The sequence below is a fragment of the Loxodonta africana genome, chromosome X (genome assembly GCF_030014295.1).
Source record: "Loxodonta africana isolate mLoxAfr1 chromosome X, mLoxAfr1.hap2, whole genome shotgun sequence".
In the NCBI taxonomy this organism is placed as follows: domain Eukaryota; kingdom Metazoa; phylum Chordata; class Mammalia; order Proboscidea; family Elephantidae; genus Loxodonta; species Loxodonta africana.
In genome coordinates, this window is record NC_087369.1 from 154,345,574 (window position 1) to 154,368,902 (window position 23,329).

The following is a 23,329-nucleotide window of genomic DNA, read 5'->3' on the forward strand; positions in this document are numbered from 1 at the left end:
TTTAGAATCCTTCAGTGGCTCCCCACCGGATAAAGTCTATAGGCCTTAGTCCAGAAGCGGGGCCCTCCCTCTCTCCCTCACGGAGGCCCTGCCTGCTCCAGTACCCTCTCTTGCTACTCCCTGCCTGATACCTTCCGCTGGAATAATAATGGCAGCCTGCTCATAGTTCCCCACACATATCTACTCATTTGGTGCCCCCATGCCTTTGCTCATAGTCGTTCCTTCTACACAGACCTCCCTTCCCACCTATCTTTGGTTTGGCCTATTCCTACTCAGCTCAGATGTCATCTCCCTGGGAATGCTTTCCCTGATCCCTATCAGCAGCCAGCAGCGGGTTGAACCAAGGGCAGGCCCCCCCTCATGCTCCCACATACCCTGGCTTACCTCAAACATGGCACTTCTTAAATCGGATATCTATCTTCCCCATTAGACTGGATTCCTTCAGAGCAGGAACCTTGCTTTCTTTTTCTTGTTACTCACCAGGTCTAACTCAGAGCCGGGCACATAGTAGGGGCTTTTGAACGTGTGTGTTCATCCAACATGAATTTACTCCTATGAACTCCTTGAGTCAATTTCATGTGGCAGCTTTGCCCACCAAATCTGTATATGGCATACTCCTTCCACCACATTAAAAAAAAAAAAAACAGTGCCATCCAGTCGATTCTGACTCATAGCGACCCTATAGGACAAAGTAGAACCGCCCCCCATAGAGTTTCCAAGGAGCACCTGGTGGATTTGAACTGCCAACCCTTTGGTTAGCAGCCGTAGCTCTTAACCATTGTGCCACCAGGGTTTCGGTCCACCACATAAGGCGCCACATATTTGTTTTCTTTGTAAAGCCCATGCATAGTGAGCATAAAATAACCCCTTTCTTAAGCTTCTGAGAAGAGGGGCTTTGAAGAGCTCTCTGATAATCTCTTTGCACTGAGTGTAGCTGTGGCTCATCTTCAGCAGCCACCACTGCTGAGCCCGAGGGTTACTGTTGGCAGGGAGGCTTGTGACGGGAAAATTGGGCCCTGGCTGATAGGCGCAAGGACATGCTGCTGAAAACCCCTAGTTAAAGCCGAGTCACACAGTGCCTAGGGTGCTGCAATGGGAGCCAGATGCAGGGAAATATAGTTGGAAGTCACCAACCCTTAGAATTACCAGCAACCTTGAGAGGTCAGAGAGTCCATTCACCCCCCCTACCCCACCCCCACCCCCACCCCCACCCCCACCCTCTTCCTCAAGGCTGCACCACACAGAACAGAGCTCACATCTGGGATTTAATAGCTTCCAGGAAGGTGGCCCCCCGCACCCCCTTCCCCTGCCAACCAAAAATACCCCCCTCTCTGCCTGGATTTCTCTGCACATCGTCCAAAGCTCCACCAACGCGAGATTCACGGGGTTAACCAGGGTCCCATTTTTAAATGCAGATAGACTGCAAAGGGTGGAACCTATTGCATCTCTAGCACCTGGACAGAGAGTTGCCTTCCTGAGAGAAGGGGGGTTTGGTTTTATGTGGGAAGTCACACTGGAACTGGGGCCTAGGAAAAGGGGTCAGCTGGAGGAGGGTGGGAGGAAGCAAAGGGCACTGGGGGGGGGCAGCCCAGTGGGGAGAAGGGAGAGGGCGTTTTTTGCCTATGTGGCAAACTTGCCTAGGGCAAGTGCTGCCACAGACCATTCCAGAAGGATGAAATCGCTCCTATTTTTAAAATCCTCCACACAAGGAGCTGCCACGGAATTTTTATTATGGAAAAATTTTTTTTTTCTAAAGAGAAGAGATATGACATCAATACTTTTTCCAACACAAAAGAAACATTTCAGTCCTGAGGACAAAATTCCATCACAGACTCCAGTTTCTTTGCAAACAATTTAAGAAACTCAAGGTTTTCCTTTTTCCTCCTCATTTTTTATCCTTAGTTTCCATTGGAGCACTTAATCCTCCCCATCAACGCTGCCACATTCCATGCGTTTGTATATTTGTTTCTACAGCCACAAAGGATATATAGCTGTTCCTGTAAGCCTTCCAATCAAGGCTTCCTTTTTGTTCCCTTTCCTAAGATCCCATCCCAAGTTTATAAGAATAATCCCTGATTTGTCCATCAATGAACGTGTTGCCAGCTGGCTCTAAAAGCCGTTGGCATTTTAGCATTTGGAGGTCAGGTGCTCACGTGGCTCAACTATCCAAACCCCACCCTCCCGCCCCCCAGAAGCGTTTCTGTTCAATCCTCTATAGTGTATGTTGATCTTGGCCAGCCAGCCACGTGGAATGTATTGCATAATAGGTAAAATCTTGGTTCCGTCTCAGCTTGAAGCCTTTATTTTTTTTCTACCATTATGATCCAAATCCTCAATTTTTATATTATGATTGTCCCATAACATCTCCTTATATACAATCAACTCCTATTTTCTCTTTTCTGGACTTTTGATTCTCTTTACAATTGCTTGCTCTTCTTTTAAACTGAACCCATTGCTGTCCAGTGGATTAAGATTCACAGTGACCCTATAGGACAAATTAAAACTGCCCCACAGGATTTCCAAAGCTGTAATCTTTATGGAAGCAGACTGTCACATCTTTCTCCCACGGAGTGGCTGATGGGTTCAAACAGCTGACCTTTTGATTAGCAGCCCAGCGCTTAACTACTGCACAACCAGCGTTCCCTTGTTTAAACTGACACGGTCAAAATTTTAATCAAGCTTCTTGTTGCTGTTGTTAGCTGCTGTCAGGTCAGCACTAACCCTAAACCTAAACCTAGTCCTAATCCTAACCCTAAAGCTAATCTTATCCCTGACCCTAACCCTACTGATGGCACCCAACTCATGGTGACCCCATGTACAACGGAAGGAACCACTGCCTAGTATTACACCATCCCCATGATCAGTTGTGAATTGGACTGTTGTGATCAATAGGGTTTTTCAGAAGTAGATCGCAAGACCTTTCTTTCTAGTCTGTTTTAGCCTGGAAGCTCTGCTGAAATCTGTTCAGCCTCATAGCAACACGCAAGCCCCCAATGACAGACAGGTAGTAGCTGTGCATGAGGTACAATTGCCATAATCAACCTGGGTTTCTTACTTGGGAGTGGAGAATTTTACCACTGAACCACCAATGCCCCCCAGAATGCCCCCCAGTCAAGTTCCTTAGTAGATCTAAATTCTTTACTACTAGTTTTTTTTTAGTTCTACTCTGTCCTATAGGGTCGCTATGAGTCGGAATCGACTCGACAGCAGTGGTTTAGTGATTTAGTCCTCCCACCCAAGGAAAAATGGGACTCTAATCCTGAACCTTGTCTTGCCGTCACCTCCCTTGGATTACAGTACAACAGTGTCTTATTACTTTAAACAAAGCGGTCAGAACTTGTATTTATAATCTCTAATTTACAAACTGGGTCATAACCATTGGACACTGATTTTGGGGAGTTCCAAATTCATCTGCTGATGGAATCAATATCTAAGGTAGTTAATTCTAAAAACCAATCTACCAAATTTTCTATATGCCTAGAGCTGTCATATATCAATTTGTTTAAACAAACCCAGATTTTAATCCTCCTTTACCCATTTACTAACGGGATGAATTGGGGCAAACCATTTAACTCACAGATTGACCTGCCTTTTCCATGTACCTGAAGACAGAAACCATATGTTCGAATACATTAGCTCCCCTTTATCCAAGGTTTTGCTTTCTGTGGTTTCAGTTACCCACGGTCAACTGAAGTCTGAAAATGTTAAATGAGTAGTGCGATGAAATCTTGCTCCTTCCTGCTCTGCCCTGAGAGGGGACCATATTCACATAACTTTTGTTACAGTATATTGTTATAACTGTTCTATTTTATTATTGTTGTTGTTAATCTCTTACAGTGCCTAATTTATAAATTAAACCTTATCATAGGTATGTACTTACAGGTCAAAAAGTAGTATATATAGGGTTTGGTACTATCCTCAGTTTCAGGCATCCACAGGGGATCTTGGAGGGTATCCCCCGAGGATGAGGTGGACTACTGTACCTAGTATCAAGCACAGTGCCTGGTAAAAGAGTGAATAGTCAGTAAATGTTTATTGAATGAATAGACAAATAGATCAAAACTTGATTCATATACATTAGTACAATAATCCTTTCAGGAGGGAGAACTAATTAGTTACTATGTGACCTTGGGCAAATAACTGAACTTTTCTGATTCTCGATTTACTCATTCACAAAATGGAGTAATAGTGGTGGTATCACACAGGGTTGTAGTGAAGATTAAACAAGATATTGTACAACAAGGCCTTAGTATAGTGCCTGGCACATCAGATGACTCAAGCAATGCACATGTATAGACAAACGCGTAGAAAAGAGTCTGGAAGGATACATGCCAAACTGTTAACAGCAGTTATTCCTGGTGAGGGGGTAGATTAAGGGGGACTTTCACCTTTGACTCTGTATACATCTGGATTGTTCGTGTGTGTCATGTGTGTTTTTAATGAGCAAGAACAGCAGAAACTCTTAACCAACTTTCAGTCAGTAATGTACAGATAATGTTCTCCAAAAAATAAACCAAACCTTTTGCTATCAAGTCAATTCCGACTCATAGCAACCCTATAGGAAAGAGTAGAACTGCCTCATGCAGTTTCCATGGAGCGCCTGGTAGATTCGAACTGCTGACTTTTTTGTTAGCAGCCGAGCTCTCAACCACTGCACCACCAGGGCTCCAGAATGCTCTCCATCCCCCCTTTAAAACAGTGGCAGATGCCCATGTCATGACGAAGTCTCATGGCTAGTAAGCTACTCCCTTCAACATGAACTGAGTTCCATCCATGCTTACTCACAATTACTTTCCTGAACATATTTTTGGCAGTTCTTCTTGTTATTGTAATTACACAATTTAATTAAATATAAATGTATATCAAGAGAACTATGAGCACTAAAAGCAAGAGTTGTTTCTATGAAAACTAAGTTGAATGCTTTGTAAAGACTCAATAAGAGGAATCCCCAAAAACACGTGCTGTCAAATTAGTTTTGAGTACGACAGCGATAAAACATTGGAAGAGAGTAGATGTCAAAATCTGGGAGGATTCCGAACAGGCAGTCCCTGGGTTAGGAACGTCTGACTTATGGACAACTCATACCTGCCCTTTAACCCCACCCACCCAGTGCCCTCGATTAATGTTATGTAAATTTGCCCTCACTTTGAAACGACTGAACCAATCCCTACTCGGAACAAATTCTTTATCACAATCACCTCCACTTGCTGCACATAAAGCTTTAAAAAAAAAATCACTGAAAAGGTTTTTTGCACTAAAAAAAAGACAGACAAACGAACCCACTGCCATCTACACCACCAGGGCTTCTCCTTGCACTAAAGTAAGACTAAATAAGAACCGTATGCACCTGTTCTGATTTACCTACAAATTCGACTTAAAGACACAGTTAAGGACAGATCTCCTTTTAACTGTTTCAGTCATGGCCAACAGGAACAAAGGCAGTGTACATGTTGCATACCAACCAAATCTCTGTTGGCTTTTGACCAGAGTAGGAAACAGGCAGCAGTGTCTTCACTCAAACATGGCGGCAGACTGTGCCGCTTTGAATGTGTGTGGCTCTCCACAGTCCTGCCAATAATCCAATCTCCTGTATCAGGAAACTTTCAGGAACCAATAACCTAATCTCCCACATTGGGGAACTTTCAGGAGCACAAGATATTTGGTTGCTACACAATGCATACACTGCCCTTGTTTCTGTCAGCCATGACTGAGCTGCTTTGACCCAGTTTGAAGCCCTGGTCTACATTCCTGTTCCACGTTAAATAAACCAATACTGGAAGTCATAGATGATTCATTATTGTTGTTAGGTGCCGTCGAGTCGATTCTGACTCATAGCGACCCTATGCACAACAGAACAAAACACTGCCCGGTCCTGCGCCATCCCTACAATTGTTGTGATGCTTGAGCTCATTGTTGCAGCCACTGTGTCAATCCACCTCATTGAGGGTCTTCCTCTTTTCCGCTGACCCTGTACTCTGCCAAGCATGATGTCCTTCTCCAGGGACTGATCCCTCCTGACAACATGTCCAAAGTATGTAAGATGCAGTCTCACCATCCTTGCTTCTAAGGAGCATTCTGGTTGTACTTCTTCCAAGACAGATCTGTTCATTCTTTTGGCAGTCCATGGTACTTTCGATATTCTTTGCCAACACCACAATTCAAAGGTGTCAATTCTTCTTCAGTCTTCCTTATTCATTGTCCAGCTTTCACATGCATTATGCATTATCAGTATGCTTTATGGAAGAAAAAAAGGGTGCGCCAATAAAAGGGAGCACTCAAAGGAAAGGCCTCAACCCTTCATCAAAAGATTGACAGATGAATATAAATATGTATGTTTTAAGGTAAAATAAAAAGTTTAAGGTGTTTGTGTATGCTTGTGTGTGTGTGCATGTGTATGATTTATTATGATTGCTGTTCTAGCAAATTTTATCAATTAACTGACCAACTACTACCTTAACCACATTAGATAAGAAAGATTCTAATGTATCAATGTACTGACTGTGCAATTTTAAAAAATGCAGACTATACAATTAAAGTTTCAAAAAAGAGAGAACCCTCGAGGGTACAAGAGAGCAGTGGGATGCAGACCCCAAATTCTCATAAAAAGACCAGACTTAATGGTCTGACTGAGACTAGAAGGAACCCAGTGGTCATGGCACCCAGAGCTTCTGTTAGCCCAAGACAGGAACCATTCCCGAGGCCAACTCATCAGACAGGGTTTGGACTGGACAATGGGTTGGAGAGGGATGCTGGTGAAGAACGAGCTTCTTGGATCAGGTGGACACTGGAGACTATGTTGGCATCTCCTGCCTGGAGGGGAGGTGAGAGGGTAGAGGGGGTTAGAAGCTGGAAAAATGGACACGAAAAGAGAGAGTGGAAGGAGAGAGCGGGCTGTCTCTTTAGGGGGAGAGCAATTAGGAGTATATAGCAAGGCGTATATAAATTTTTGTATGAGAGACTGACTTGATTTGTAAAGTTTCACTTAAAGCATAGTAAAAATTAAAAAAATAAAGTTTCAAAAAAGGATAGACTAGAACAAAATATAGGATATTATTAACAGGAGCATTTGTTAAAAAAAATTTTTTTCCTTATACTTTTTCTATTTCCAAAGAAACATAACAGACATTGGAAAATTTTTAAAGCATAGTGCCATACAAGGAGCCTTATAGACGCTTCTCCTGTTTCCAATGCTGATGTTAACATTCAAAATATTTCTCATGCTCCTCTCAGGAAATCGTTCTTCAAATCACAGATGATAATCACTCATTCTCCTGACTTTATGGTTATGCCTCATTTTTTATCCCAAAATATGATCCAGCTTGATAGACAACTTTAGTTACCATATTTGCTCTTTATGACTTTTGACTTTTTCCAAACACTAAATCCACTCTGAAATAATGAAGATTTATGAGGCATTTGGAAAGAATGTGCCTGGTTACAGAAGGCCAAAAAGGAGTTCCAAGAATGTGCTGACCGCCAGCAATAAATATGGGAAGGCAGCACATCATGGCAGTTAAGAATGTGGGCTCCAGAGCCAGACACACCTGGCCCCTCTACCCACTAGAGAAGTGATCTTGGAAAGGTTACTTAGTCTCTCTGAGCCTCAATTTAATTGTAAGCCAGATACAAAAGGTCACATGATACCGTTTATATGAAATGTCCAGAATAGGTAAATCCACACAGATGGAAAGTAGATTAGTGGTTGCCAGAGGTGGAGGGTAGGGAAGAGGGAGAGAATGAGGAGTGACTGCTAACGGGTACGGGATTTTGTTTTGGGTGATGAAATGTTCTGGAATTAGATAGTAGTGATGGTGGCACAGTTGTGTGAATGTACTTAATACCACTGAATTAATCACTTTAAAAGGATGAATTTTATGAGTATAATACCTTATTCGTAAGCATCTATCGAGAATCCGATAGTGAACATGTAGTGAGAATATCCACGTAAAATACTTTGCACAGTGTCTAGGCCATAGGAAGAGCCCAGTAAATGTTGACTATTTGTAGGGTGACTATATAATTTATTGGAGCCCTGGTGGCATAGTGGTTAAGTGCTACGGCTGCTAGCCAGAAGGTCGGCAGTTCAAATCCTCCAGCCGCTCTTTGGAAACCCTATAGGGCAGTTCCACTCTGTCCTACAGGGTAGCCATGAGTCAGAATTGACTTGACGGCAACGGGTTATGTAATTTATTGTCAATCTGGGACACTTTTGATGGGTGACAGAGGGCACTAGTAATAACTATGTCATCACTACAGGTGTAAACCAGGACCGTCCTGGACAAATCCACAAGTGTGGTCACCTAGCTATTATAATTTGAATCATCCAAAGGATCTGCTCTGACAGGGGCAGTATTTACTTGACTGTTAAAGTTCTAGAGTCCCTGGGTGGTGCAAATGGTTAACGTGCTCAGCTACTAACAGAAAGTTTAGAGGTTCAAGTCCACTAAGAGGTTTCTCGACAGAAAGACCTGGTGATCTACTTCCGAAAGATCACAGCCATTGAAAACCCTATGGAGCAGTTCTGCTCTGACACACACAGGGTCACCGTGAGTCAGCATTGACTCGACAATAGCTGGTTTCATTGGTTGATTCAAGTTCTGGAACATTAAAGATCACGTTTATAGCTTATTAGTTCCCATCATAGAAACCAGTGCAGGTTGATCATCCTTCCAGTGGCAAGTGAATGAGTTGCTTTTCAGTCTTGTTAATGCTCTGCTTCAACATAGTTCATGGGTAGGACTCAGCCATATAGTCACAGAAAGACTGGAACAGAGAACTGCTTCATCAGTCTTAACCTTGTCATTACTAAAACTTTAAAAATTAAAAAAAAAAAAAAACTCTAGCATTTTTCCCCTGCATTCTTTATTCTCTTTCTCCAATTCTTCTTTTCTCATTGTAATTTTCATCAGTCCAAACTCTGGGCTTACTTTTTTTTTTTTGTCTTTTTTTAAAAATGTAGTTTAGTTTTTATTGTTATTCATGATAATATACACAGCATCACATACACCAGTTCAACAGTTTCTACATGTACACATCAGTGACAATGCTTACATTCTTCAAGTTGTGCAACCATTCTCGCCCTCCTTTTCCAAATTGTTCTTCCCCATTAACACAAACTCACTGCCCCTTAAGTTTCCTATCCTTTCGAGTTGCTGTTGTCCATTTAATCCCGTATAGATAATTCTTTTAAAACAGGCTTACTTTGGATGTACTAGTCTTTGTCCTTTTTATATGCCTTTATCATTGCGTGACCCTTTCCACTTTCCCTTCAATTCGACACACATTAATGAGTACTTGCTCTGTGCCAGTTACTTTCCTAGGCTCCAGGAACACAGAGGTGAAAAGACACAGGCATTACCACCAAGGAATACGTAGTCTGGGAGGCAAGGCGGGTGCACCAATGGGTGATAACAGTAGTTTGGGATAAGTGCCATTGTGGGGGCATGTATGCAGAGGGTTAAGGGAGATCACATTCAATGGGCATCTTAACCCAGAAAGATGGGTAAGAGGGTAGAACAAAGGCTCCCTAAAGGGAGGGGACACGTACTCTGAGACACGAAGCAAGGGTTGGGCGTTAGCATGGTGAAGAGTACGAAAGAGAGAAGAGTGGAAGGGGCAAAGGAGATTAGAAAATCTGGGGTGCAATGTACACCAATGATCATTGTAGCATTATTCACCATAGCCAAAAAGTGGAAACAACCCAAGCCTCCATCAACAACTGAATGGATTAAAAAAATATGGTACATACATGCAATGGAATATTATTCAGCCATGAAGAGAAATGAAGTCCTGATACATGCTACAACATGGGTGAACCTTGAAAACATTATGCTAAGGGAAGTAAGTCAGACACAAAAGGACAAATATTGTTTGATACACTTAGATGAAATGTCTAGAATATGCAAACGGAGTTCCCTAGCGGTGCAAACAGTGAACACGTTCGCCTGCTAACCAAAAGAGTAAAGGTTCAAGTCCACCCAGAGGCGCCTCAGAAGAAAGATTTGGTGATCTACTTCCAAAAAATCAAACGTTGAAAATTCTATGGAGCACAGTTCTAATCTGACACACACGGGGTGTGTGTCAGAATCGACTTGAAGGTAACCAGTTTTAAAATAGACAAATGAATAGAAACAAAAGTTTACTATTGGTTACCAAGGGTAGGTAGGAGGGGGAGATGGGAAGGTATTACTTAAGGGGCACCAAGTTCTCTGTTAAGGGTGATAAAAAATTTTGGTATAGTGGTGATCGTTGCATAGCATAGTGAATGTAATTGATGTCACTGAATTGTACACGGAAAAATGGTTGAAATGGCGAATGTTTTGTTATATGTGTTTCACCACAATAGAAAGGAAGAAAGAGGGAGGGAGCAACGGAGGGCAGGAAAGAGAGGGAAGGAAGGAAGGAAGGAAGGAAGGAAGGAAGGAAGGAAGGAAGGAAGGAAGGAAGGAAGAAAGGAAGGAAGGAAGGAAGGAAGGAAGGAAGGAAGGAAGGAAGGAAGGAAGGAAGGAAGGAAGGAAGGAAGGAAGGAAGGAAGGAAGGAAGGAAGGAAGGAAGGAAGGAAGGAAGGAAGGAAGAGGGAGAGAGAGAAAGAAAAAATGACAGCCTAGTGTGAACAATGAAACTGCAGTTTGGTGTGGCTAAAGGAGAAAGTGAACTATAGTAGCTGGAAAAGCAGGCAGGAGCCATAGCAGAAAAGGTTTTACGTGCCCTGTGAAGCCACATGTCTGATGGCAGCAGGGGCAGGGGGTGGCAGGGGGGATATGGAGAGGTCAGGAAGCTGAAGGATTTTAAGCAGAGGATTGGTAGGGTCAGAGTTGTGTGTTAGAAAAACCATCCTGGCAGTAGTTGGGACAAAAAAAAAAAAAAGGACAGAGCTTCCCAAACTGCGACGTGCATATGAATCACCTGGAGATCTGATTGAAATGCAGATTCAGATTCAACAAGTGTGGGCTTAGGCCTGAGATTCTGCACTTCTAACAAGCTCCCAGGGGAGAGTACTACTGCTGGTTTGTGGACTACACTTCAAAGAAGAAGGATGTAAGGGATGTGTGGAGGAGGGGAGCAAGGCAGGTAACAGACAGGTAGTTGGGGCTGCTCCAGTAGTTCAGGTAGGAGAAGATCACCGCCTGGAGTAAGGCCGTGGTAGTGGGACTAGAAAGAGGTGAGATGTGAGACTTATCTCTGTGGTGGGTGCAATTGGGCTTGGGCATTGACTGAGGTAAGGGAGGGTGAGTCTTGCCTATCCTAGTATTCTTTCTGTAAACCTTAGAGGCTTGCTCTGTTTTTGCCTTCTGTCAGGGTAAGAGTTGGCATACACCATGGCTGAGCTGAGCCTACATTTTAGTCTTTTATTCACCTTTATGCATCTCTTTGCTTATCCGTGACATTGCTTTCTTTATCAGTGGGTCCACAGGCCACATGTACAGCAAGGACCTAGCCAAGCAGCATGCCTCACTCCTCCATCCCTTTGTGACTAAATTCTGTTCACACCCACCTATCTGAGAGTGGGGTTGCTTGGAGCATTCCTCAACAATGTCTGCACATATTTAAGCTCCTCCTTTGGCACTCCCTACCCTTTGCACAGGTCTGAAAAGAAAATCGCAATCTTGTCATATCAAAAGCTTTCTGCTGACATGCCCTTATAAAATATCCTTTTGACAACCCCACGGTCGATGTATTCACTGATTCTGTTTAAAGTCACCTACCTGGCATTCTCTCTCTGGCCTTTTATGGTACACCTGAGCGTTTCCTTGTGTATCAGCCCTCTTGCAGCTTACCCCCATCACCCACTCTGGCATGGTCCCAGAATCACTTCCATCTTCAATCTGTGCATCTGTGAATCTCAGTGGAGACCATTGTGAACTAGTTCTTTCTGGCTGCCCTTCCTTCTGGCTAATTCCCATCTCTCCTTTTACTCTTCAAATTCTAAACTCCAGATGGTATTGTGGAACCAAGAACCAAGCAGAGTACTCTAGTGAAAGGATCTAACTTGTACCAAGTAGAACAGGAAGTCTGGAGGTATTTCTGCATTTTGGTACCATACGGTGCAGTTTCCAGGCTAAGTGTGTTTTCAATGACCTGATTCCATTCTAAGGAGCCCTGGTGGAGCAGTGGTTAAGTGCTAGGCTGCTAAATGACAAGTTTGGCAGTTCGAACCCACCAGCTGCTCCACAGGAGAAAGATGTGGCAGTCTGCTTCCGTAAAGATTTACCGCCTTGGAAGCCCGATGGAGCTGTTCTACTTTGTCCTATCTGGTCGCTATGAGTCAGAGTCCACTGACAGCAATGGGTAGGATTCATTTCGGCCATGGGGTGAAATCTTGGCCTGCTTCTTGATCTAGATTTCTTCACCTCAATCCAGCTGTCTATGTATAAGCAGCAATAGGCCATCACCTCATTTGTGGGGAGCTCTGACCCCTCCTCAGGCATGCCATTTCTCCTTTGCTATCATCCACAGGCTACGTGCAAGAATCTCAGAACTCTGTGGAGTAAACCCTGGAACTGCTCCTTTTTAAGGGCCATTTCATTTTTCATTAAAAATACAAATATAACAATGGGTATTGGTGATGGTTGTACAACATGATTAATGTAATTGGTGTCACTAACTGTACACATGAAAAACGTTGCATTGGCAAATGTGTTATATTTATTTTTACAGCAATAAAAATATAAATATCCTGGCATTGCCAAAAAAAGGCACAATCTTGTGCATTGGCCATTACAGTCAGATGCAAAAGGCTTTCAAAGAAAGAAGCTGACCATAACTGGAAAGGTTGCACTCTGTAAACTACTTGGGGAACTAGAAAAGGGAGTTCTTTCAGGCTAGGGCATAAGAAATTCATTGGCCAAGCTGCAACTCTTCTGAGGTTCAACTCCTGGTAAAAAGAAAACTGCTGAGAGTGGTGAGCGGCTAATTGCCAGGTAGCAGCAGTTCATTCCAAAATGGAGCCCTCTCTGCAGGCAGTCTAGTCTTTTAGCATCTGGTGTAGAGCAAAGTGCAGTTAGACACATCAAAGAACAAAAAGTAGGAAGTCAGTGGAGGCCCTTTCCCCACAGCCCATAGGCCTCAGCAATAAACCCTGGAGGAAAGCAGAGTTTAACTGGGTACTTAAGATTTCCTGGTGAGGGCAAGACGAGAGAACAACCCTTATATTTGCTTGTGCACATGTGAAATTCACACCAAATTAAAACAGGTTTTTATTTTATTTCTGAAGACATAAAGCAGTGCAAAGTGCTGCACATGTGAGAGATGGAAGGCTTAAAATTGCTTAGGATTAACTGCTCAGAAAGATTGCTGGCCCCATGGCTGTCCTAGGACGAGTCTGGGAGAATGACACAGAGCCACTGCCAGACCACGGCCTCCCCTGACTGTGGCCATGTTGACTCTGACTAAACCAAGTTAGGAGGGGAAGTCTGGAATTCAGATAGCTCGTCTAGTACCTGATAGATGATACTTCCTGGCAGATACTTTTTAAAGCTATAAGGGGATGATAATGTGTCATTGCCTGAGAACCTATGCAGGCCCGGTAGTGACCTGGACAGGTTGCATCTCCGTGCTGTTTGCTGGAGTAGCTGGATGGAGTCTAAGTCTCTCACTGCTCAGAGGTACCCTTCATACCAAGAAAAAAAAAATAGAAGAAAGAAACAAGATTACCACCCTAATAGCAATCGTGCCCCCACTCCTGGGAGGCTGAAATTACCATGCCTATATTGGAAAGACTGTTGAAAAGTGACAGTGTAATAATAGCATTCTCAAGACAGTGCTCCCAAGTCTTGTCGAAATTACTAGCTACTCTGGGTAATTAAAACAATTATAATTGTTTGTTTCCAAGTAATGCTCTAGCACTAAATCCATGTGGTGTGCATGATGCACACAACCAGATTCCAAAGGGTCACTGGAATTTGCTTTTATACTTGAAGTTGATAAAACATGCTATATAAATCTAGGAATCCTGGGTAGGACACAGCAGAGACCATTAGATATGATGTCATCTGGGCCTCTCATTTTACAAGCAGGCAGATTTAGGTCCCGAGCAAGGAAGATACTTGCCCAAGGCCTTTCAGTAGGTGAATAGCAGAACTGGGACTGGAACCCAGGTCTTCTGGGCTCTAGGAATGGGCTCATTTCGTTACACCAGGCTGCCCTTCAATGTAAAGGGAAAACTAAGATCGAGGTGTAAGAAGGATGAGAAAGAAAGAGATAAAGAAACACCTAAAACTTGTTCCTTGAATTCACTCTTTCCTTTCATATTCACTCCATTTTTTCTTAACATTATCATCTTTCCTTACCTTTTTAGTATAGCTTGACTCAATTTTCTCTCCTTCTGCTTATTCTTCTAAGGTCTCCCTCCCTTTTGCTTCCCTTTTCTCCCTTGTTCTCAGGTCCTGCTGCTTCTTTCCTAGATTCAGCTTTACTCCATTTACAAAGATTGCTCAGCAGGCTGTCCGTGGGGCTGTGAGCAGGTTGGAAACCACTCTGTTCTGATAGGTTGTGAGTTCCACAGAAACTCTCTAAAGAAACCTTAAGAAATAATGCCTTTTTAAAACATGTACTTAATAAGGGGCCATGAAACCCAACACATTAGCATTACTGTGGGGAATCTATGTAGACTGAACAGAAAATATATGAATTAAACATTTTCTGGACTTGGCTATAAAATACTTGGGTATAATTAGAGAATCACAGACAAATGTTTTAAGTTATATTGCACACCTTAATGACAGATACTCCATATTAAACTAGCCTTGGGGTAGGGGAATGGCAGAGGTTCCCAAACCTGGGGCCAGTCTGAGACTAAGCCACGCTGAGAAGAATATGTAACTCCTCTACTTTGAGTTGTAGAGCCTAGGTGTCACCCCAAGGCCCAAATGTATGAGTTAGCACTCAGGACTTGGATGCAACATGCTGGGATAGGCTAGGAAGAAATGAGCAGAAAGCTACCAGCAGACCCAGGAGTTAAGTTGTACTGGGGAACCACAGAATAGGCAAATCCTTGCGAAGCACCCGCTGTGTGCATAACATATATGGGGATCAGACAAAAGAAGAGCAGAGCTAAGTAGAGCCTAGACAGTTGCCATTCTCGGTGCAGTGGTACCAAAGAGCAGGAACCCAAGGGAAGACTTTAGGTAGACAAGGATCAGGAACTCAGGCAGGTGTCTGGGTAGAGAAAGAGTAATAAAATGCCAGGCCGTAATTGACTGCTGCAAGGGTGGAACTTGGCAAGAAGACAAGTCACTTTTGAGGCAGAGGCTCCTAATAGCCTTCCTGCCTCAGGGCAAAACTGGTACCTTAGTGTAGTCCACAGTGCCAATAAGCAAGCACACCTGGCTAATGTGGGGGTGTGAATGGGTGAAGGAATGAGACACTTGGTGACACAGAGATTAGCTTGAGTGATAGCTCACATGACCTCTCATTTTGTTAATCAGTTAGAAGCCCTTAGATGTTCATTAAAGTTTTGAAATTTTCATACCCAGCTTCTAAATATGAGCAGACATAAGCTCATTACAGAAAAATTAGAAAATTCTAACGCGCAAAAAGAAGGAAATAAAAATCGAGTATAATCCGAGCAGCCAAATGTTAACCTTTTGGTGTATACATTAAAATATCACTTTCTTAGGAATCCCTACACTCTACATAGGCATGCCCATTCCATTTAGTTTGGAATAACTTCGCAAGGATTTGCCTATTCTGTGGTTCCCCAGTACAACTTAACTCCTGGGTCTGCTGGCAGCTTTCTGCTCATTTCTTCCTAGCCTATCCCAGTATGTTGCATCCAAGTCCTGAGTGCTAACTCATACATTTGGGCCTTGGGGTGACACCTAGGCTCTACAACTCAAAGCAGAGGAGTTACATATTCTTCTCAGTGTGGCTTAGTCTCAGACTGGCCCCAGGTTTGGGAACCTCTGCCATTCCCCTACCCCAAGGCTAGTTTAATATGGAGTATCTGTCATTAAGGTGTGCAATATAACTTAAAACATTTGTCTGTGATTCTCTAATTATACCCAAGTATAGCCAAGTCCAGAAAATGTTTAATTCATATATTTCTTTTAAATGCTACACATCTAAAACTCTACAAAAAAGAAAGAGAAAGAATGTTTTAACTTGCAAAATGTAGAATTGTGGGGAATCTGGGAAGGGCGTAGTAGCAGGATTTGTAACTTATCATCAGCCTTTAGTGGAAGACTGGATCCCAAGAGATACTAACCTTTGTGTCTTAAAATTAGTTGCACACTCCCAATGCAAGCTTTTCCAGTATTTTTCTCCTTTAATTGCTTAGGTGGAATTATTTGTGCAGAAGGACCTAGTTAAGCTGACTCATTGCTATTTATAAATCAAAACCAAAGATATTCCTCTCCTCTGAATGTTGAATTTGACATTTGCTTGTCCCAATTTAGGAGACTCTAATCCACATTCCAACAAATGCAGAAACGAACAAACATGTTCACAGTGGCATCCACAGAGAGACTTGGGTTATTAGGAGTAGAGGTGACCTCTTCTTTATTGAGGGAACCTGAGGCAGGGCATTTCTCATCCCTGGTAACCCCATTTCAAACAATGAGTGAGGGCTTAGTGTGACCACAAATTTTACTTGGGTGCAAGGCTGGTCCAGGGAAAAATTGTTACTGTAATCCATGAAATGTTAGGTCCATAGCTCTCCTGATTTAAGACTTGACTTCCTAGAATGTTTTATCAGCTGACATTTTATCAGCTAAATCGTTAGTGCAGGGATTAGCCGCCTGGCTCCTGAGAGCAAGAATAGAATTAACTTTTTCATTGAGTCAACAAATATTTATTGAGCATCTACTATGTCTCAGGTTAAGTACTAGTTATACAACAGACAGACTTGGCCTTCATGGAATTAACAGAGCTCACTGTGTCTTCTGAACTCTTGATCTCATGCACTGAGCCCCTTAAGAACAACCTGTCCTTTTCTGCCTTCTGCAATTCCCAGACTTCATACACCTTATCTTCTAACCCTGTCCATTTCTCTGAACTAGATTTTTTGTCCTTCTCCTCCATGAAATCTCCCTGACAGCTCTTGCAGGTCCTGCATCCCCCAGATCAGTTCTGTCCCACAACTGCTGATGCTGTTTTCTACACCGCGCCTCTAACATACACAAGAGTAACCTGCTTAAGATGTGACATGCCGAAACAACTCCATTACAGCACAATGGCTTTCAAAGAAGAAAAACCCTTAAAGACAACCCACACTGGCCAATTCAAATCCTATTTCTACCGCTTATTAGCCCTGTGACTTTGGTCAAGTTGCTTCACCTCTCTGCCCAGTTTGCTCATATGCCAAATGAAAGTATTGATAGCATCTATTTCACTGAGAAGGAGCTTTGGTGGCACAATGGTTAAGCGCTCGGCTGCTAACCTAAAGATCAGTGATTCAAACTCACCAGCAGCTTTTCGGGAAAAAGACTTGGCAATCTACTCCTGTAAAGATTACAGCCTAGGAAACCCTATGGGACAGTTCTATTTTGTCCAACAGGGTTGCTATGAGTCGGAATCACTCAACAGCACACAACACTTCCCTGATAATTTCAATGGGATAATATATGTAAAACAGTGTCTGGCACATAATAAACACTCCTATAACATATATCAACTACTATCATTACTACTTGGAAACCCTGGTGGCGTAGTGGCTAAGTGCTACAGCTGCTAACCAAGAGGCTGGCAGTTCAAATCCGCCAGGTGCTCCTTGGAAACTCCACGGGGCAGTTCTACTCTGTCCTATAACGGTCGCTATGAGTTGGAATCAACGCGATGGCAGTGGGGTTTTATCATTACTATTTAGATTGGAAAGGAATTGATCAGTAATGAGGGTTAATGAGCAATGGGGGCTGATATTTTGGGGCAGGTGCCTGGAACCTCTTCATATCACATGATGTGACTGTGAGCAGCTTGAAAATCTGGCCCCGCCATTTTGAGAGGAGTCCCTTATTTTGATTGCTTTTGCAGGAAATGGAGCTCTGGTGGCATAGTGGCTAAGAGCTCGGCTGTTAATCAAAAGATCGGCGGTTCGAATCCACCAGCCGCTCCTTGGAAACCGTATGGGGCAGTTCTGTTCTGTCCTACAGGGTCGCAATGAGTTGGAAACTCGACGGCACCTAACAACAACAACAATGCAGGAAATGGACCTGTATATACCGAGCTTCCTTGATTTTTTTTAAGGAAGTTTCTTTTATTTCTTTTTTGTCTTATTCCAAAAAATACATGCTCATTTTTAAAAATTAGGGAGGAAAGGAAACAGAAAAACAAGAAGTAAAGTGCTCATAATCTCACCCATCAAGAAGCAACCAGTCTGAGGACCTTGTTGTTGTTGTTAATTGCTGTTGAGTCAGCTCTGACTCACGATGACCTTATGTATAAGAGAACAAAATGTCGCAGGGTCCTGCACCATCTATGCGATCACTGGTATGTTCAAGTTCATTGTTGTAGCTGTTGTGTAGTACCTTTCAACCTAGGGAACTCAGCACTATATTGTACAATATTCTGTTGTGATCCATAGGGTTTTTATTAATTTTTAGAAGCAGATCACCAGGACTTTCTTTCTCATCTATCTTATTCTGGAAGTTCCACTGAAACCTGTCCACCATGAGTGACCCTGCTGGTATTTAAAATACCTGTGGCATAGCTTCCTAGCTTATAGCATCATAGCAACATGCAAGCCACCACCATACAACAAACTGACAGATAGTGTCACGGTAGTATACATACCCATGTGTGTTTCTGATTCTTCCACTAGACCATGAGCTTCTTGAGGCTGAGGACTATTCTTATTTATCTTTGTATCCTCAAGACCCAATGCAGTGCACGGAAGCAGTGAGGGCTCATAAAAACTTATGAAGTGATGGATGAATGAAAGAACATAATAACACCCTATTTCACACACTTATTAACTAACAATTGTACGAAATAATGTAAATGGAAATTCCTGGAACATAGGTCAGGAAATGGTATCCATAGTATGAAAGGCAATTGACAGTTAACTTTGTGACAGCTCTCTTGCAATCATTTAAAATGTTCTGAGTGTGAAGTTCTTGGCTTAAGTCTGTTGAAAGGTGAATTTCATCATCATAGAAGGAATCTCAGAGGACAAAGGACCTCTTGTCTAAGACAGTTAAACCCTGCAATTACTGGTGAGGCGCTATGCCTAAGTGCTTCCAGGGTCTGGGGTCAGCTCACCCAGACAGACCACCCCACTCTGGCCCCACACCTTGGATCCAGAAGAGAAGGAAGAAGTGGGTAAAGAGGAAGAGAAGGAATAAAAAAAAATGGGCTGGAAAAAGATTCTGTGGGGGTAATAATTGTAGCTTTGGCACAGCAGCTGTGTTTAGAACCTGACAAGCTATACATCGGCAAGTTCCACAACCCCCAGAGAAGTGCCCCCCGGAATGCCTGTCACCTTGCATTCTTCCTGAGCTTTGCAGCCTTCTGCTGCTCTTCCCCTTGGTGCCTTGCCCGAACACCTCATTGGCCAACTCTGTGCTACCTCATGGGGTGGAAATGAACTGTTCAGGGTGGATCACCCAGCAGTAGAACTGGTCTAACAGAACGTTTTTCCAGTTCTGACAGTCTGGCACAAAGCTGCTTAGTGGCACTGAGTCTCCCAAAGGCCAGCACTGCTCTCTGGTGCTGGGATGGCTCCAGTCCCTTTTGGGAAATGCCTGGGCCAGTCCAGCCACCTCCCAGGTGGTTCTGCCCCTCAGGCCATACCCTTTTGACCCCCAAGGCTTTGCCCATGGACTCAGACAGTCTGAAGAATTTCTCATTCTCTTAGTTCTAGCTGACAACTTCACTGTCTTAAAGCCCAAGTTAGGACTAAGCTCTTGGTAATATATTTGTATCTGTGACAGGTCAGACAATGATGCAAATACACAGGGTATCTATCTGGTATTTAAAAAGAAAGAGAGAGACTCCTATAGAATTCAGAAAAATCTTGCCTTTTAGCAAGTTTCACTGGGAGAGAAGCTCTGCAGGAAGGAGCTCTAGCCGCTGGGTAGGGAGCCCCAGGCTGAGGAGCAGGCGGGGCCTGCACTGTGATGAAAGGTGAAGGGGTGGCAAGGCCCCAACGAACTGAAACGCTTCACAGAGATTCCCACGAGTGTAGACTTGAACAAACACCCAAACGCCACCCACCCAGCTCCAGAGCCAGTTCCCCAACTCCCTCCCTCAGTGCCTCAAATCTTCTTGGGTTCCGGTTCCCTTTTCCTCCTCTTTCCATCTGTGAGGATTGGGAGAAAAGGGGCAGGCCAGGGGTGGGAAGACTTGAGCCCAGGCCTCTTGATTCAGCTCGAGCATCAGAAGGGCAGCCTGGCAGCCAGGTGACAGCACATGTGGTGCCCCAGAGGGGTGCGATGGGCAGCACCCAAACCACACTTGGCTCACTGCTGCTCAGCCTGGCCCCACACCAGATGGGGCACAAGCACTTTCTTTCTTTTTCAGTTCAATTTATTCTGCAAATCAACAATTCTAAGGATATGAAGGCAGAACAACCTCAATAGTTTAAACAAAGGCATTCACCAGGCAGCATGGGCCCCTGAGATGACAAATAAATTCCTGGCAAAGAAACAGCCAACACTGGCAAGACTGGGATCTTATGATGCCGGGATGATTTTTCTGACTGAGTTTTGAAGCTCCTTCACTTGGAATTTTTTGTACAGGTGTGGGGGTGGTGGTGAACTGATCTGGTCAGTCTGTCCGCCAGTCTGTCAACAAACATTGATTGAGCACCAAGTGTGAGGCAGGCTGCCCTAGACCAGAGGAACACCGGGAAGCTTCTCTTGCATATACAGGATTCACCCTCGAGTCACATAAGTCTACTGCCTGACCAATGACCAGCTAGGGTTTTGAAGTTAAACAGACTAGGGCTTGAACCTCACCTCATGCATTAACGTAAATAGCAATATGACCTTGGATAAATCCAACTCCCTGAGGCTCAGTTTACATGCCTGTAAAATGGAGATAAAAATAATATTTCAGGCCTCACTGGCTTGGAATATTGCTGCTTGGACATAAGTATTAGGATGTATGTTCACTATCTAAAATTAGAGCCAAATTCCAACAGGGCATCAATGTAACAAATGCTTCTATAACCCTTAGAATGTACCAAGAGTCCCGCAGTGATACGATGGTTAAACGCTTGGCTGCTAACTGAAGGAACCTCAGAAAAAAGGCCTGTCAACCTACTTCTGAAGAATCAGCCGTTGAAAATGCTATAGAGCAGAGTTTTAATCTGTCACATATGGGGTCGCCATGAGTTGGAATTGACTCATCGGCAATTGATTTATTGGTAGTATGTGCCTGGCACTGTTCTAATTATTTTTCATTTATTAACTCATCTATCCTTTTTAACAACTTTATCACCAGGCCTCTATCTTCCAGGGTGCCTCTGAGTAAACTCGAACCTCCTTATACTAACAATCTTATGGCGGAGGTGCTAATATTATCCCCATTTTACAGACGAGAACACCTGAAGCACGGAGAGGTTATGTAACAACCCTAGATTTAAAAAAAAAACGAACTCATTGCCCCCAAGTCCATTCCGATTCATGGCGACCCTATAGGACATAGTAGAACAGCCCCATGGAGTTTCCAAGGAGCACCAAGGTGGATTCAAAATGCCGACCTTTTCGTTAGCAGCATACCTCTTAATCACTACGCCTCCAGGGCTTCCACGCTCTGGATCCTAGATACCAAAACCAAAACCACTGCCCCCCAGTGGATTCTGACTCATAGCGACCCTATAGGGTAGAGTAGAACTGCCCCATAGAGTTTCCAAGGAGTGCCTGGCGGGCTCGAACTGCTGAGCTTTGGGTTCTCAGCCATAACACTTAACCACTAGGCCACCAGAGCTTCCGGATCCTAGATAGTGATACTCAATTGCTTGATTTTGTGAGGATTTACACGTGACATAGTTCATGCAAAATACATCTGCAACTGCCAATAAATACTATTGATGACTATTACTCAGTAATATTGTTGTTAATATTATTAACTGTGCTAGTATTACTAGCCCCACGTGTCTGTCAGTTTGTCCTATTCTGATGGTTTGCGTGTTGCTATGATGTTGGAAGCTATGCCACATTTCAGTATCAGCAGGCTCACCTATGGGGGACAGGTTTCAGCAGAGCTTCCAGACTAAGACAGACTAGGAAGAAGGACCTGGTGGTCTACTTCTGAAAAAATTTGCCACTGAAAACCTTAGGAATAGCAACAGAACACTGTCTGATATAATGCCAGAAAATGAGCCCCTCAGGTTGGAAGGCACTCAAAATAGGGGAAGAGCTGCCTCCTCAAAGTAGAGTCGACCTTAATAACGTGGATGGAGTAAAGCTTCCGGGACCTTCACTTGCTGATGTGGCACGACTTAAACTGAGAAGAAATAGCTGCAAACATCCATTAATAATCGGAACATGGAATGTATGAAGAATGAATCTAGGAAAACTGGAAATCATCAAAAATGAAATGGAACTCATAAAGATTGATATTATAGGCATTAGTGAGCGGAAATGGACTGGTATTGGTCATTTTGAATCAGACAGTCTTATGGTCTACTATGCCACGAATGACAACTTGAAGAGGAATGGTGTTGCATTCATCATCAAAAAGAACATTTCAAGATCTAACCTGAAATACAGCGCTGCCAGTGTTAGGATAATATCCATATGCCTACAAGGAGGACTAGTTAATACAAATATTATTCAAATTTATGCACCAACCACTAAGGCCAAGAATGAAGAAATTGAAGATTTTTACCAACTGTTGCAGTCTAAAATTGATCAAACATGCAATCAGGATGCACTGATAATTACTGGTGATTGGAATGAGAAAGTTGGAAACAAAGAAAATATGGCCTTGATGGTAGAAAAAATACTGGAGATTGCATGATAGAATTTTGCATGACCAACGACTTCTTCATTGTAAACACCTTTTTTCAACAACATAAACAGCAATTATACACATGGACCTCTCCAGATGGAATACACAGGAATCAAATTGACTACATCTGTGGATAGAGAGGGTAGAAAAGCTCAATATCATCAGTCAGAACAAAGCCAGGGGCCGACTACAGAGCATACTATCAATTGCTCATATGCAACTTCAAGTTGAAGCTGAAGAAAATTAGAATAAATCCACGAGAGCCAAAGTATGACCTTGAGTATATTCCACCTGAATTTAGAGACTACCTCAAGAATAGATTTGACACATTGAACACTAATAACCAAAGAACAGACGAAGGACATCATACAAGAAGTCATTAAAAAGACAGGAAAGAAAGAAAAGACCAAAATGGATGTCAGAGGAGACTCTGAAACTT

General features: G+C 43.2%; 1 protein-coding gene across 1 annotated transcript in view; it reads right to left on the bottom strand.

The window, feature by feature from the left end:
• The window catches only part of FRMD7 (FERM domain containing 7), a 75,503-nt gene that overhangs the window by 37,269 nt on the left and 14,905 nt on the right, over positions 1-23,329 (bottom strand). The gene's annotated exons all lie outside the window — the stretch shown is intronic.